General features: G+C 38.7%; 1 protein-coding gene across 1 annotated transcript in view; it reads right to left on the reverse strand.

The window, feature by feature from the left end:
- Nucleotides 1-9,248, reverse strand: part of prex1 (phosphatidylinositol-3,4,5-trisphosphate-dependent Rac exchange factor 1) — a 152,403-nt gene that overhangs the window by 102,249 nt on the left and 40,906 nt on the right. The window lies entirely within an intron of this gene.

Here is a 9,248-nt window from a genome sequence, read left to right on the forward strand (position 1 = left end):
TGCCTTAAAAAGAAAATTTCATTTTTTTTTATATCAAATTCAATTTATAATTTTAGTCAAAATTTTTTGACTTTCATTTCTTCAAACAAAATTACAAATAACATTGGAAGCTGTAAAACATGCTTGTCAAACAAGATGGCGGACCACAGGAGTGCTGACATCACTCTGAAATACCCAACAGATTTTCCTCTAATTAAATCTTCAAATCAAATAAATTCAGTTAATAGATAAAATTGATTAATTGAGTTTAATTGATTACTCTTCCATTAAGCACCTTTAGCTGTCCTTGAACAAATCAATCAAATGGATTGATCTCCAGGCTCTATAATGTGGAACTGCATGTGTTTGCACCAAAGAATGCATGTCTTGCATTCTGCAGCCACTCCTTCGATTAGGCCCATTAAGATGTAGCGGTGGAGCGTAAAGCTGCGTGTGTGTTCACACACAGCACATACAAGGCCTGGTCGGCACCACTGCTCCTCCATTATGGCTGGAGATGACGGGGCTCCAAGAGAGGCTGGAGAGGGGAGAGGAGACGAGGCTAAAGCAGTTAGGTCAGGGCCTGCATGCTGGGGGGCTGCAGGGTCGGAGTAAAGTGCCTGGCTGAGGTTGAAAAGAAACCAAAAATCTGAACATTTGGAGTTTATCTGAGGCTCTTCTCTGTACAAACCTGATGTAACTTGATGCTTCAGCTGCTCTTTGGGTTCAGTAACAGCATTGTTCTTCATTACCAGTCTGCAGGTTAGCAAATACTGTACTGTGTGATATGTTTCACACCAATTAATCAGATTAATTGATTATTGAAATAGTCATCAATGAATTGTTATCTGGATCATAGAGACTCATAAAGGCATTTTGATGAAAGACCTACACACTCAGAGCAGGGATTAAGTTAAAACTGTACAAAATGTAAATTAAGATGAAAAACCTTCTTTATCTGTAAATGTTTTACCCAAAACTCCTCAAGTGGTTTTATTTAGCTTCAACTGGTTCAAATAGTGTAAAAATAATCTCTTATTAAGCATGTTTAACTATCCTGTTATTAATCAGTTAATTGAAAACCAGTAAATAGATTAGGCCTATAGTGTACTGATAAGCAAAAAGGCTTTTCGCATGTTGATAAAAATATTTTTCAGCAGCAGATGCATCCTGTGCTACAAATGATCAAGAGTGCACTAAAGGAAAGCTTAGAATAGATTAGAATGTTTATTTTTTCACTTAAAAAGGAAATGGATTATTTGTTTATTTGTATTTTATAATGTATTTCTAATGTTGTATAAAATACACTTAAGTGGTTAAATGAAAAATTGTCAGAATGTGTCAATTTCTTTAATCAATTAATCAGCAGAATAAGTGATAGAATAATTGATTGCTAAAATAATTGTTAGTTGCAGTCCTAGTATTACCAATAATAAATATACAGAGATATCAGATAGGAGCCAAAACTGACATATTTTTACATATTTGCTTGCAGCTCTTTCAGTCTGCTGCTTCTGGGCAGAGCTCGTCCTTTTCTGAAGGACAGCTTTCATAATTCATTTTATTTCCCATGTCAGGTGTTTTGCTTATTTCTTTTGGATATTCAAAATGTCCTTCAGTTCCATTGATAAATGTTAGAAATTTAAGTTAACTGATCTATAAAAGGGTGTACTTTTCACTTGAAAATGGTCTCAAAACAACAATATTATCAATTATCACAAACATTTCTGGGAGAATTTATTGTCCAGAAAAATGTGTTGTTGTGACCGGCTTTGTGTAAAATAATGAAATGAGACAAATGGATGTTCAGATGAGGCGCATTCCAACTAAAGGTAGCACATATAAACTCCTCAAACATGGGGGTCTGCTTCTCAGGACTCTTCTGATTGGCCGGTGAGCCTGTTGGCATGCCCCCTCCAGCTGCCTGAGTGGGTGAACTGTCCCCAGTGGTGCCACTTGAGACAAGGGCCCTGTTGTGGTGGTGAGGGAGGCGTGAAAATGCAGCAGACCCTTCAGACCTTTAGGTAAAAGCAGAGCATCATAATACCGTGGCTGTAAAAGTGGAGGAGTGATGTGGTAGTTAACGTCTTTTAACTCTAGCTGTCTTTGTTGTGGTTTTATTAAAAATTAATTTCTCCTTTCAGTTGCATTCATGACCGGCCTCTGAGTCTGAAATCTCAAAGATCTCAGTTTCCCTTCCAGTCCAGACCTCCCGCCCCAGTTGTGGCGGCTCAGCCTGCTCTTGTTCTCACCTCCCAGCCTTCAATGTGGGACTGCAGCTGCTCCAGAGCCTCCAGTTTCTCCATCTGCCTCTTGGTCTCGTTGATGTTGGAGCAGACGGCCTTCATGGCCTGCAGAGCCTCCTCCACAGCAGGGTAGTCTGCATGCTTCTTAGGAGTCCTTTTAAGTAGTTCCTATATCACAGAGAGAGGAAGTTCAGAAAATTAAGTAGATCCACTAAAAAAAAGCACACAACAGAGTTTCAGGGAGGTTATTTAGGAGCATGACCTTTACCAGCCTCTGCTCCAAAACTACCACCAACGGCATAGGAAGAAATGTGCCCATCTAACCAAGTTTACAAATGAGTCATGACCTGAACTCAAACATAGCTGTTTGGTTTTCAGATTGTGCTGTGTGGTGCAGCGCTGCTGCAGCAGCTGCAGCCGTACCTTGAGCAGCAGAGGGTACTTGCAGATTCTCTGGATGGGAGTGAGAAGGTAACCCTCCAGGGGAATGTCTGTGCTCTTCTTTCCTCCCAACAGCATGCAGTGCTGCACAGGAAACAGAAGCAGAAACACGTTTCAGACTTGTGTTTTCTGGATTTGCATTGAAGCAATGACATAATTATTTAATGTGAAAAAACAAAAGAAGTGAGAGGAGAAGAAGAGCGCCGGAAAAGAGTCCAGCTCTGCGTATAGGATGTAAAAGTCTAGCTTGATTCCTTCCTGTGTCGATTTTAAACAAATCTCTGCCAGGGCGAGGGAAGTTGATGGTGGAAGTGAGTTTAAGGTTAACGCTGAAAATACATCACCAGGTTAGCATAGTCATAAAAAACAGCTATACTGCTATTATCTTTTTATAGTTTATTTGACAGGGACAGATATGAGACACACAGATCAGGACAATCTAATGTCTGCTGCACAGTGTTTATAGTCAAAGACCTGTGGACTAGCTGTGACTGATTCATGGTTCTTGTGAATTTAAAGATTCTTTAAAGCTGCAGAACTTTTATTAAAAATTATCTTCCTAACACATAGCAATTAAGTGTTACTTTGTGTTGGTCTCTCTTATAGAATCCCAATAAAAGTGAATTGAAGATTTGTGGTTCCAATGTGACTAAAAGTGAGAGGATCGAAATCTCCATCTTTCTAAGACGCAGTACCCTGTACAAAGTGTTAAACTGTTCTTTAAAGTGACTTGTTTTAAAGTTGTCTAAGATTTTCTTTAGACTTTCAAACCTTCAGACAAAGAAATCAGGGATGACTCGACTTGTGCACACATCACTGATCTAGTATAAGTTTTACAGCATTTAAAGATTTTGTGGATGTGCTTTGAAGTTGTCATGGGTAAAAAGGCTTTAATTAGTTAATTAGCTGCTGCTGTCATGTTTCACTTGGCTGTAGACGCCATTTACAGCAGTCAGTCAGGAAGCCGGTCTTTAGCAGATCAAAGTCTGAGAAAAGATTTAAATATGTTTTTATTCATAAGGATGTTGTTTTATGAGACATGCTTTTTACACCTAAAGGTAAAATGTGATTTTAGGACCAAAAAGCCAACAGATGTCTCCTGTTGTTAGTGTGAAATTATGTTGAATATGTTTATTGTTTTCTTTCTGCATCATCACAGAAACTGCATAAAGCAATTCTACAAATATCACAACTTTTAGTAATTTAGTAAAATTAGAAATAACCTCTAACTGTCTTTACCATGCAATTAAATGTTAATAAAATTTGTCATTTTCAGTAAATATAAACTCAATTCTTGAGATTTACCCACATCATAAGATATACCTAATATTTTAAAACAAAGAAAATTAACTTTTTAGTTAACTTCTCCTGGAGTTTTGATTCTTTCAGTGAGACAGTCACACTTTGTCAGCCCTGATCAGAACTCCTAAACTTGATCCAGTCATTAGAACTGAACTCAGGTTCTGATCAAGGCGTTTTGGAATGATTGCCATTTTGATTCCCTGACTAAGCTGAGCTAAATCCAGACACTTTATTTTATTGAGTCATTTTGGATTTTATGTCAGCCGCACCCTGAGCAGCAGCTGAACTTTCTATATTTATGTGTGCAGCTTGCAGTACCTGATGACAGGACAGTGGCATTATGCTGCTGAACTTATCAGTCTGGGGTTCCTCTGGCAAATTGTTTTTCACCTTTTACAATGATGTTGACTTCCTGTTTGTGTCACGTGACCTGCTCTGTCAGCAACAGCTGTCTGGGCAGAAGAAAGAAGTGCAAAGAGCAGCTGACACACTAATTATTAGGGTTATGATGTTTAAAACAAAGAGTTTATGAAGCAGGAGCAGAATTAATTGTTAATGCATATTAACACTGTTGTCAAAAGGAAATCAAAACAAAGAGCTAACATGCTAGCAGTAGCCTAACACGGCACTACAGGATCTGATTTTGGCTGTGAGGGAAGGTCAGATATAAGGTGTTCTGTAGAAAACTGGACAGTGAGCCAAGTGGAACTGTGGTCTGGTATTTTACTGCACTTTAATGACTTTTCTTAAACTACAAACAAATCTTTAGCAATTATGACAAACACAATAACTACTGACAGTACTATTACCAAAACTTAGCAAAAATCGTGACAATTATGATATAATTTTAAACTTCAGAAAATCTCGTCTTCCATCAAAAGTGATGAAAAATACTTTTACAAAATCACAGAACCATTTAACAAAACGGTAACCTATGAAATAAATCTTTTTCTCAGAGCAATTGAGCATTAATGAACTCTTCCCCAGAACCAGCTGAAGCTTCTGCTTCTTCGGAAGTGGATGAAGGTCAGAACTTCGATGGCCTTGGTTTCACTTCAGCTCGTCTTTAGCTGCCAGCCAGTGGATGGGAAGACGATCAAAAGCCAAATCAGATGAACCACTGAAATGTTCTCCAGAGGGAAGGAAGCCTGGAACTCACTTTGAAGCATTGTGATCACATGGCAATTCCTTTCAAGCACAGCTGGAGAGGCTGAATGGAGTTGTAAAAGCATTTCTTAAAGAAAAAAGTCAAACTAACCTTTTTAATTTCTCTGATTTCTGCTGTTTTAAATTTTTCCCCTTCACACACCGATTCCTACTCTAGTTTCTACAAACTTCCTTTTCTCTCTCTTTGTCTTCATATTTGTAATCCACCAGCCTGAAGCCACCAGTCACTCCACTCATCCTTCTGACCTAATTTTCTTTCAACTTCACTTCTCTCCTAGCTCACAATGCCATTAGCTGTTCAGTTTGATATGCAATTTCAGAAGCTCCCATCACAGTTGAAAAAAGAAATTCACTAGCAAGAAAATTTACAGAAATATCCAAAAAGAGACACTGATGACACATTTTTGGTGGCTAATTAAAGTTAAAATATATGTTTCTTCCTGTACTACTACAAAGATCCCTGCCAGGTCAACATGGAGTTTATTTCTTTATTTCAATTTAATTTTATTTGGCAGAATTCTGCTACACAGAAACACATTTGATAATCGTTTTGATGCACAGCCAGATGTTGAGTAATGGTTTTATTTTGGAAGCATCTGAATCATGCAGAACCCGACCGGTTCACAGCTGCTAATCTGGACCTAAGAGGAGCAGGAGGAAACATTTTAAAAATCCAGCGGATGCATCAGCCTTGATCCCCTGGATGTCATGGAAGCAGCCGGACTGTGACAGACGTGGGGGGCTCAGAGCTCACGGCCCGTCCAGAAACGGCTGCCAACAGTCCACAGCTGGCTGATCCCAGGATGGCTTCACTGCCTGGGAGTCGAGGACGCCCCGCTCAGGGCCCCCCGGCGCCATTTTAACTTCATTGTCCGGAGCCAGAAAGGTTTGGGTGTCAAAACATGGAAGCAGCTGGCAGAGGAAGCACTACAAGTGTAACAATACACAAAAATGTCCTTGACGACGGTTGCTTCCTGTCCAGGCAGGAAGAACCTCCTGACCTTGTTATGCTATCTGGCCTTTATTCAAGTGTTTACATGGAAATGGAGGTGATAGGAGAGGTGAAACCGAAGCAGGATTACGGAAAGGAGTCAGGATATTAACCAAATGTAGGTCAAAGGAAAAAAAACTGAAAAACATTTAAGAATATAGAAAGAACTACCCAAAGGAAAATCAGCTGTGAAGTCATCCAGAGTCTAACAAAAGTATTCACAATTTCTGAGTTTACAACCCCAAATTTTGATGTATTTTTATAATGAACAAAAAACATGCAAAAAAGAAACCTCAGTCTCCCCTCTGAATGAACAAACAAAAAAAAAGATTTGAAAAGAAAGAATATATATTTTATCTTACCAGTAGAAAGGTCCGTATGTTGGGAATCTTGTTGAGCTCCATCAGAAGTCGCAAAGCCTTCTCGTGGTTACTGCAGTACTCGCCGTAAACTGAGAAGCTCTGCTTCTGAAAACAGCAGAAAAGCAGCTTTTCAAACGGCCGCCCAGCACATTTCACCTGCTGGTTTACAACTCAAAGAATCAAACTAAATGGCAGGAAAGGAGCTGGGGCTTTCAAAGTGTTTTACAAATCAACTGTAACTGAAACTGCAATTTCATTGTCTTTGTGACAATGACAATAAATTCTTCTGATTCTGATTCTGAATATGAAAAGTGAGTCAGCCACCATTAGCTGCAATTACAGCTGCAAGTCTTCAAACATGCATATGCTCTTGGATGGAGAGTATATGCTGTTGGCAGTTTCTTAAAGTTTATCTAGAAATCCTCAATTGGATTTATGCCTGCACTTTGACTAGGCCTTGTTTAGTTATGTTGTTTTTATGTTTTGTTTTTTAAACGTGGTGTCTTGAAGTGTACCACCAAATGTTAAGTTTTTGAACAAAATGCACTGAGAAACCTCAGAATGCAAAATTCACACACTCTTAATGCAAGTCATGCATTTATGCATGTTTACAAGATGTGGAGCGTTTTGCCATATCGCTGTGGGTTGGCAGACGCAGCTCTAAATCTGCTGTTGTGGTTTTCTGATTGGCTGATTAACAGTTTTTATTTTTAAGAACACATAGTGAGAGTTCCCTCAATCCAGACTGCCATTAATGTTACATTTATCAAAGTTCGACATCAGGTTAATAAGCAGTGTGCGTGTGTGTGTGTGTGTGTGGGGGTGTGTGTGTGTGTGTGCGCGTGCTGATGCTGTTACATATATTTGTACAAACAGGAAAGAACAATTCATCTATGTTTGTATAAAGGCACAGACCATGTGTAGATTAGAACAGCCGAAGCTCTCGGTGCCGTTTTGGATCAGAATCTTCTGCCAGACGTCGACAGTGTGCAATAAAGACTGTTTGCCCTTCATTGATTGTTTATTTCATTTTGGAAATATGTATTTTGAGAGTCTTATTGAGATCAGTTTTGTGTAGGAAGAAAGTAAATAAAATCAAAAGTTGCTGTTAAACAGAAGTTACCCTTTTTCATAAAAATATTCCAATCTTAGCACTTCAGATGTTTGACTGTAGCTGTGTTTCCTTTGACCATAAAGTTGTGCAAATTGAAATAACAAAAAATAAATATGCTTAATGGAAACATAGCAATGCAAAAAAAAAAAAATCAGTAGTCCATTTTGTGTTTTGTAGTTTTTATGTTTTTCAGACAAAGTGCAGCTGAATCCACCAGAGCTCTCAGCATCACAGTTAATTAAAAGTTCAGTTTGTAATTCCAACGCATTGAATCCACAACCATTCTGTAAAATTACCGACTACAGTTTTCCCAAAACGCTGAATATGTAGCCGCTCCCAAGTGGGCGGGGCTTATCTCTCTAATGCCTGAATAAGACGCAGATGACTCCTCCGATTGGCTGATAGATGATGAGCACCAGCCCACCATGGCTGATTTATGAATGCATCTCATGTAACTGTTTACATCCATTGTTTTCAATGGCTTATCGCGAGAACAAGCTTATTCACATGTGATTTCAATTTAATTTCTTATTTAATGGAAACACCACAAAATAGGTTTTTTTGACATTAGCAAAATATAGACAAAGATTGGCACCCATTTGTAATGTAAGCGCAGATAGTGACTTTTAAATTGTGTTCATCAAACTCTTCAGGACAGAATATGCAGCTGAAGCTGAGAGCAGCAACCAGCTCCTGTAGTTTTAGATTTCACTTACAAGGCTGTTTCAGATGACAGTTTCAGTTTCTACATGTCAAGATTAGGATCCACTCTGCACATGGTTTCACATCCTACTAGCTACCTATACTTAATGGGCTTTAACCAGCAACAAGCTGTGCGTTCAGCTTCAGCCTGTACTGAATAATGCATGAATAATACATCTGAAGCTGCACCATGTTTTCACAGGACCAGGTGTTGCATTTCTTCTTGTAACTGGATCTAAATGCCAGCCTGACAAAAGGTTCTGCATCCATTGCAGTCAGTGGTTTGTTGCAAAGCATGATGCATCACCTAACATGAAAATGAGGAAGTGCTACATCTTGGGATGTTGTTTATTCATTTCTACTATGACGTACAGCAAACAGAAAAGGAGAAGTGGGAGAGAGGACGTCTATGAATGTTAGTACAAAAAAGTTTCAGGTTCCAGGTTTTATGCATGCCTGTATTTCTACACCAGGGTTCTTAAAGCCTGAACTGGGATGAGCGCTTCACATTCCTGGAAGCAAAGAGCCAAATATATTTGTTCTGAGCTTTATAAGGTGAATATTGGAAGGAAAAAATGTCATCATCTTGCATTTAGGTGACTGGCAGCCAATGGAAGACATGCCTGAAGTCTGATCACATAAGCTGTAAATAAATACTGCATTGGTTTCACATCGCTTACTTTGAAGTCCAGATTATGTCTCTCAAAATGTCCATAATATACATTGATTTACAAAACTATTCTTATTCCTTTAAGCATTTCACATTTTGACATGTTGCATCCAATTTTTGGATGCAACAAGTTTTGTCACATAAAATCCTTTCCTTGGATTTTATGTGACAGACAAACACAAAGTAGATCAGTGAACTAACAAATATTCAATGGTTTCCATCCATCCATCCATCCATCCATCCATCCATCCATCCATCCATCCATCCATCCATC

Source organism: Poecilia formosa, unplaced genomic scaffold, assembly GCF_000485575.1.
Source record: "Poecilia formosa unplaced genomic scaffold, Poecilia_formosa-5.1.2 Scaffold564, whole genome shotgun sequence".
Taxonomy (NCBI): Eukaryota; Metazoa; Chordata; class Actinopteri; order Cyprinodontiformes; family Poeciliidae; genus Poecilia; species Poecilia formosa.